This window comes from Schistocerca americana, chromosome 1, assembly GCF_021461395.2.
Source record: "Schistocerca americana isolate TAMUIC-IGC-003095 chromosome 1, iqSchAmer2.1, whole genome shotgun sequence".
NCBI classification, from domain to species: domain Eukaryota; kingdom Metazoa; phylum Arthropoda; class Insecta; order Orthoptera; family Acrididae; genus Schistocerca; species Schistocerca americana.
The window spans coordinates 430,306,947-430,314,262 of record NC_060119.1 but is presented as its reverse complement, the minus strand read 5'-3'; the positions used below and the strand labels follow the sequence as shown (position 1 = coordinate 430,314,262).

The 7,316-nt window shown below is 42.7% G+C and overlaps 1 pseudogene; it reads left to right on the top strand.

Moving 5' to 3' along the window:
* The first annotated feature begins 228 nt into the window (after nucleotides 1-228).
* On the top strand, nucleotides 229-346 carry LOC124560085 (annotated as a pseudogene).
* The last annotated feature ends 6,970 nt before the right edge of the window (nucleotides 347-7,316 follow it).

Here is a 7,316-nt window from a genome sequence, read left to right as displayed (position 1 = left end):
GATCTAGAACGAGACTGCTATCCAACCCTTCATTATGCACTTCTCTGGCTATGTAAACTACTGGACGATCAACTGAGACTTAACGAATTAGATAGTGATGCCATGGTAGTCCTTAAAATCAGATGCACAAGTTACATGGACAGAAAGAATGGTAAGTTTGAACTGCACTTGTACCGCAAGATCTCAACATTTTTGTGTCCCTCTTTTCGTGATGTCTTGATGCTGAGTGGCAACAGCCTTGCCGCAGAGGCTGCACCAGTTCCCGTCAGATCACCGAAGTTAAGCACTGTTGGGCGTGGGCGGCACTTGCATGGGTGGCCATTCGGGCGGCCATGCACTGTTGCCCTTTTTCGTGGTGCACTCAGCCTCATGATGCCAACTGAGAAGCTACTCCACCGAATAGTAGCGGCTCCGGTCACAGAAAACCATCATAACGACCGGGAGATCGGTGTGCTGACCACACGCCCCTCCTTTCCGCAGTCTCCGCTGAGGATGACACGGCGGTCGGACGGTGCCGATGGGTTACTTGTGGCCTGAAGACGGAGTGCTGCTGATGCTGAGTGCTGAAGGGACAGACAATGTTCTCAAAGAGGTTGGTGCTATGTGTGTAAAGAGTTCACTTGAGTGAACAACTCCATGCGATTTTTGTTGTAAGGTTCTGAAGCATGGTTATGAGTGAATGCCATTACAAATTACGATTCCATTCTATCGGGTTACTCATGGTACACACGAAAGTACATCAGGTCCATCGAAACCATCGCCTCCATTGAAATCCTAGAGGTATGCGAGATGTCAGGACAATGTGGAAGAAGACCGCGAAATACTGTTGTATCTCTCAATCGTAGCTGCTGAAAAGGATGCAGAGACAGAAACTGACATTCTTGGGTACTGGAAAGAACATGCAAAGACAGCGTCAACCCCTGGAACGTGCAGCTAAGAGTAAGTCGCCTGGATGCTAATGTTGTGAATGACATTTTATTGGTTCACAGTAAAAATGATCTGTTAAATATTTTTGATTTAAGTTAATTAATGTGGATACTATTCAGTTATCTTCTACTGTCGTCAAAGACTCGGTACCTTATCGAAAGCCTGTGTCTTTATGTCTATGTAACTATCGACTATCTCTGAATAGAGAGCATATATTAAAATGAATTTACAGCGTACACACTGAATATATGGGTATACGCACTCAAGCGCCAAAGAAACTGGCATAGGCATTCGTATTTAAAAACAGAGGTATGTAAACAGGCAGGATACGGCGCTGCGGTCGGCAACGCCTATATAAGATAACAAACGTCTTGCGCAATTGTTAGATCGGTTACTGTTGCAACAATTGCAGATTATCAAGATCTGAGTGAGTTTGAGTGTGGTGTTAAAGTCAGCGCACGAGCAATGGGACACAGTATCTCCGAGGTAGCGATGATGATGATGATGATTCGTTTGTGTGGCGCTCAACTACGCGGTAATCAGCGGCCGAGATTCGATGAAGTGGGGATATTCCCGTACGACCATTTCACGAATGTACCGTGAATGTCAGGAATCCGGTAGAAGATCCCTCAAGAACGGGACCAGTGACGACTGAAGAGAATCGTTCAACTTGACAGTAGTGCAACCCTTCCGCAAATTGCTGCAGATTTCAACGCTGGGCCATCAACAAGTGTCAACGTGCGAACCATTCAACGAAATATCATCGATGTTGGCCTTTGGAGCCGAAGGACCACTTGTGTACCCTTGATGACTGAACGACACAAAGCTTTATGCCTCGCTTGAGCCCGTCAACATCGACATTGGATTGTTAATAACTGGAAACATGTTGCTTGGTCGGACGAGTCTGGTTTCAAATTGTATCGAGTGGATGGAATTGCATGGGTATGGAGACAACCTCATGAATACGTGGACCCTGCATGTCAGCAAGGGACTGTTCAAACTGGTGGAGGCTCTATAATGGTGTGGGGCGTGTGCAGTTGGAATGATGTGGACCTCTGGTATGTCTAGATACGACTCTGACTGGTGACACGTGTCTGATCACCTGCACCCCTTCATGTCCATAGCGCATTCCGACGGACTGGGGCAATTACAGTAGGGGAATCCGACATCCCACGCGTCCAGAGTTGCTACACACTGGCTCCAGTAACACTCTTCTGAGTTTAAACACTTCCGTTGACCACCAAACTCCCCAGACATGAACATTATTGAGTATATCTGCGTTGCTTTGCAAAGTGATGTTCAGAAGAGATCTCCAACCCCTCGTACTCTTATGGATTTATGGACAGCCTTGCAGCATTCATGCTGCCAGTTGCCTCCAGCACTACTTAGGAGCCGGGGCCGTTGTGGCGGAGCGGTTCTACGCGCTTCAGACTGGAACCGCGCTGCTGCTACGGCCGCAGGTTCGAATCATGACTCGGGCATGGATGTGTGTGATGTCCTTAGGTTAGTTCGGTTTAAGTAGTTTCTAAGTCTAGGGGACTGATGACCTCAGATGTTAAGTCCTATAGTGCTTAGAGCCATTTGAACTAGTTCAGACATTAGTCGAGTCGATGCCACATGAGTGTTTTGTATCGGTGTAATAAATATACTAAATCAAATCCATCCGTAAGTAAATTGTTCCAAAACAAATAAAGTATACTCCTTCCTCGCCGGCCGTTGTGGCCGAGCGGTTCTAGGCGCTTCAGTCTGGAACCGCGCGATCGCTACGGTCGCAGGTTCGAATCCTGCCTCGGGCATGGATCTGTGTGATGTCCTTAGGTTTAAGTAGTTCTAAGTTCTAGGGGACTGATGACCCCAGATGTTAAGTCCCATAGTGCTCAGAACCATTTGATTTGAACCTTCCTCTCTCCAGCAGCCCAGCACAGTCCTTTTCCCAGTGAAGATAATGCAGTGCACAAACACTCAGTGCTTGTAAAAAAACGCCTCCGAAACTATAGTCAACCGCAATGCCGACTCCGGACGCGAGCCACCGCCGACAATTAAAAATCGAAGAGCACTTAATGACATCCATTGCGCTGCCTCTTAATCACGCAGCTTTTGGAGTCATTGTGTATTGGCGACAAAAATCCTGCTCTTCGCATCTAAATGCTCACTTGAAAGATATTTGCATCTGTGTGATTCTCAAGCTCTTCGACAGTTACTTTCTTCCCCTATGAGGAGAAAGGTGGACGCTGTCGGAATTTCGGATATCACAGAGAATTAACGCGACAAGTGCAGCGAGAACATTTACGACGAGAACACAGCAGTAATTCACTGTTCACTTCGGTACCTTTGTCGGTACTTGGCCTTCCTTTGTATATTTTATTTAATTGGTCCCCTCGCCGCTTTCAGCGGAAGCAACAGAAATAAAAATAAAACCGCCCGAGATGGGCGCTGCGGCCCGCTGCGTATTTCATTCACGTTTCCGCGGCCATCCGACTAATTTATTGCTCGAGTAAATAAACATTCCGGCGCCCCGGTTCTTGTTTAAGGGGGCCGTGCTAATGCCTTTCTGCGCGGCCGCTGAGTAAATTTTCCGCGAGGAAGCTCCCCTTCTTATTTGAGGGCCGGCGCTTTTTGGCCGCCTTTTAAACAGCGCCGTGCGGTGCTCCAGGTCTGCCTTGACACTGGACTACACCCAGGGCCTCGGCGCTGTTTCATCTCACAACAAACAGAGGCGACCTTGGCGGCTGCAACTCGTGAACCACATTCTCCTGTCGCTCATAAGCGGGAGTTATTTCTCCGTCGTCTTCTCTACCTTGTGCTCCAAGCATTTCGGCGGCCTTTATGAATGAACGGTATCTCGCTCAAAAAGTTTACCAGCGCATTTTGAAAGTTAAACTGTTTGTTGACGGTGTACAGCAGTAACCAGCCACAAACTGGTTTTGGTTTACTTTATAGAAAAATCAGACAGACTGCCTCCTTTGCTCAAAATACATGTTACGTCGGTTTGTAGGTGAGATGCCGTAGGATAAACAATAATCCACACTTGCAAATCTGTAGTAATGATGCTTGCACTACAGACTTATGTTAGAATGCAACATATGTGAAATGTCCGCCTGAATCGTTTGTTTTTACAGTTTATCTCTAACGAATTATATTCTTCTTGTTGTTCATTTTTTCACACTCACTGCCACCCACACACACAAACACACACACACACAGACACACATACCGGCGTGCGTGTGTACTTGTTCTCATTATTACACACTTTCGTTGGGCCACAAAACAAATTACCAATGGGCACCACATGTTTTAATTCACTTACAACATATGAAAAGAAATGAAGACCGGTTACACAGTATATCATTGTCCAAGATGCTGCGATAGAGTGACATAATACAAAGACATGTCATTTAGGGACAAGAACGCGTACATCATTGTTATGCTACACTGAAAATGCATTTTACATTAAATATAAGGCGTTAAAATATAGAGAAAGAAGTGATATTTAGTGAATTACAGCAATCTGATCCTGTTTTACAAAACTGCAGAAAAGTAAATGTGGATAAGAAAGTACGCAAAAGACCTGTGTGATATTTGAACAATGCTGAGAACCCTGCATTAAAAATTAATAATGTAACTTCCTTGCAGATTTAAACTGTGTACCGGACCGAGACTCGAACTCGAGACCTTGCCTATCGCGGGATAGTGCTATCTCGACTTTTTTATTATTATTAAGTTTATAACTTTGTATAGGAATAAAAGTCGCATAATATTTGCGCCAGTGCCTGTTGTAGACTGTGACTGAGCTACCCAATCACGACTCACGGCCCCTCCCCACAGCTTCAATTCCAGCAGCACCTTGTCGCTTCCAACCTAGTTTTTAATCTGCCAGTAAGTTTCATAACAGCGCACACTCCGCCGCAAAGTGAAAATTTCATTCTGCAAATTAAATAATGTTTAGAATCATTAAACTTATTGACTGTCGTAGATGCAAACAATATTATATCATTTTTACTTACTCTGCCTATAGGTACTCAAACTATATTTATTTTTGAGGGTAGGACATACTTTTGGAAGGTTTTCAATCCGGAAGTTCACGATTTGCAATCATGTCTACATTTGACAAAACTGTATTAAACTATTTACTACTGTTCCAAGTTACGCAATTAACTTTGTCATAAACTGCGTCAAATATGTTTCTCATATTTAAAAAAATTGTTTCACAGAAATAGTTTTTTTTTTATTTTTATTTTCAATGCGCATTTACAGTCTACTTAGTTGCAATGATTTAAATTGGAGTAGAATTTCGCCGTGCATTTACTCTCATGTTGATTTCCAGTGGAGACCTAACCTGACGCCCAAAGGAAAGTAACGGAAAAAAAAACTTGGAATAATTGGAAAGAAAATGTGAAAAAAATTAACGAAATCAGTTAGCCAAATGAAGTATTTATCTATGTTAAAACAATGAAAGGTGACTCTGCAACACTTTAGACGGAGAGATATGCTAATCATTTACCTCAGTTTCCCAGATCAAAGATCAATCTACATTAAAACAAGTACACCAGTTAATTAGAAGGAAAGGAATTAGATGAGAGCAAATATTATGGCGAAATCTACGATGAAATTGTGTACTTGACGATCTGTTGGCGAAATTCATATTGGAAGGGTCTCCACAAAACACACAGAGACAGCGGATTCTGGAAACTCAAATCGACAATCGTATCGCTTTTTTCGCTTTAAGGAACAGGGACAAATCGCAAAAAGCAAGACAAAGTATGAAATACATCAAGAAGGGACTCCTCAAGCAAAGATTTCATTATAACTGATGTGCTCTCGTGACAGATCATGATTCCACGCGGACATTATTCCAAGAATATGAGCAGGCAAACTACAGAGCTCAAAACTGAAAGTGCTGTAAATCTTCATTCAGAACGATATTAGCAAAGTGATCATTTGCCGTAATAAATGTGCACACCCTTGCTTCCCTCACAAGCCCAGTTTTACTGACTGTTCCCAGACGAGTCTCGTTAGGGAACACACAGGGGCATGACTACCATTACGACTCAGGGTCGAATCGCTACAGCCAGCTTCATCTGCAACGACGATATTAAATGCTTCATCTAACAGCCGGGAATCGAATATTTCTGATAGTGACTGGAAGAAACCAATGCGCAATTTTTTCCCTTCACTCGTTAGAAAGTGTGAAATCAGATGAATTTTAACCCGATTCGCTCCCAAGAGTGCACTCAGTTTCTTGACAGGTGCGAAGGGACTCTGTAACTATCGCTCGAAGTTTGTTTTCTTCAGCAGCGGCCAGTAACGGTCGTCCCAATTGACTTCCGTGTTCAAAGTAGCTCATTAAAGTAGCGGCAGAATGTTGCTCTGGAAGGTTCGAAGGCTTCAATATGTTTTCTACTATTATAAATAATTCACCCTTACTGTACTGAGACAAGGATGAACGACCGCAGTGTACCAGTAGCGAATATAAACCTTGACTCTGTGTTTAGTTTTGTCGGTAGTTGATTTACTAGTCAGTCAATGGTGTAGCGCTGGGGCGCTCTTATTTGAGGCATAGTAGGGAACAGTTGAGTTTTTATGAGAATGAGATTTGTTATTTGTGAGCCCAGGAGAAACTGTCTGGAATACTTTATCATGAAGATGGAAACTCGTATTGTACTATTGGAGAAAATTTTTGTAGGGATTTTTAAAGGTAACCTATGCACGAGCATGAATAGGATGTTTGTTTGACAAAAACTATTAATTGAAGGGAATCTTTATCTCTCAGATAGCTAATAATATTTATAATTAGAGTTAATTTGATCTCTCTGTTTCCATTATTTCACAAATTACGCAATTGATTGAGATGTCTGTAATTTTTGTAATGAGAGAATTTCGCAATTGTTAGAGTCTTCTTATGTTGTGCAGTCCATTTTGTCAAAGTCAGAATTTTTCAAGATCGGTTTTCTTTAAAGTAAAACCCACCTCCATAATTTTTAGTAAAATATTGAATATTTTGCTTTGCACCTTACGCCACACGCAGCAACAGACTGTTTCCGGCAAAAACCAATTGGAGTAGATTCTTTCTTTAGCTGGCGCATCTGCTGATTTGTATTTGCTTTCGAGAACGGCAGTACATCAGACACAAAATAGCATGCTGAGCAAGAGGTAAGTCACTTTTATTTCGGCGCGAATCTCACGTTGCATTCTTATGAGGAAACGATACGTAGTCAGAATTATCAGGTGCTGTGTTAAGCAAGCAAATTAATTTTCATTGAACAGTGTTGGTAATGTCATACAGTAATTTGTTTTCTGAGTAAAGAGTAATTTATTTTTGTGATTATTCCAAGTCAAACATTGCACTTCATGTCACGCAACTTTCATAATGTACTTCCGTACTGAGTTTC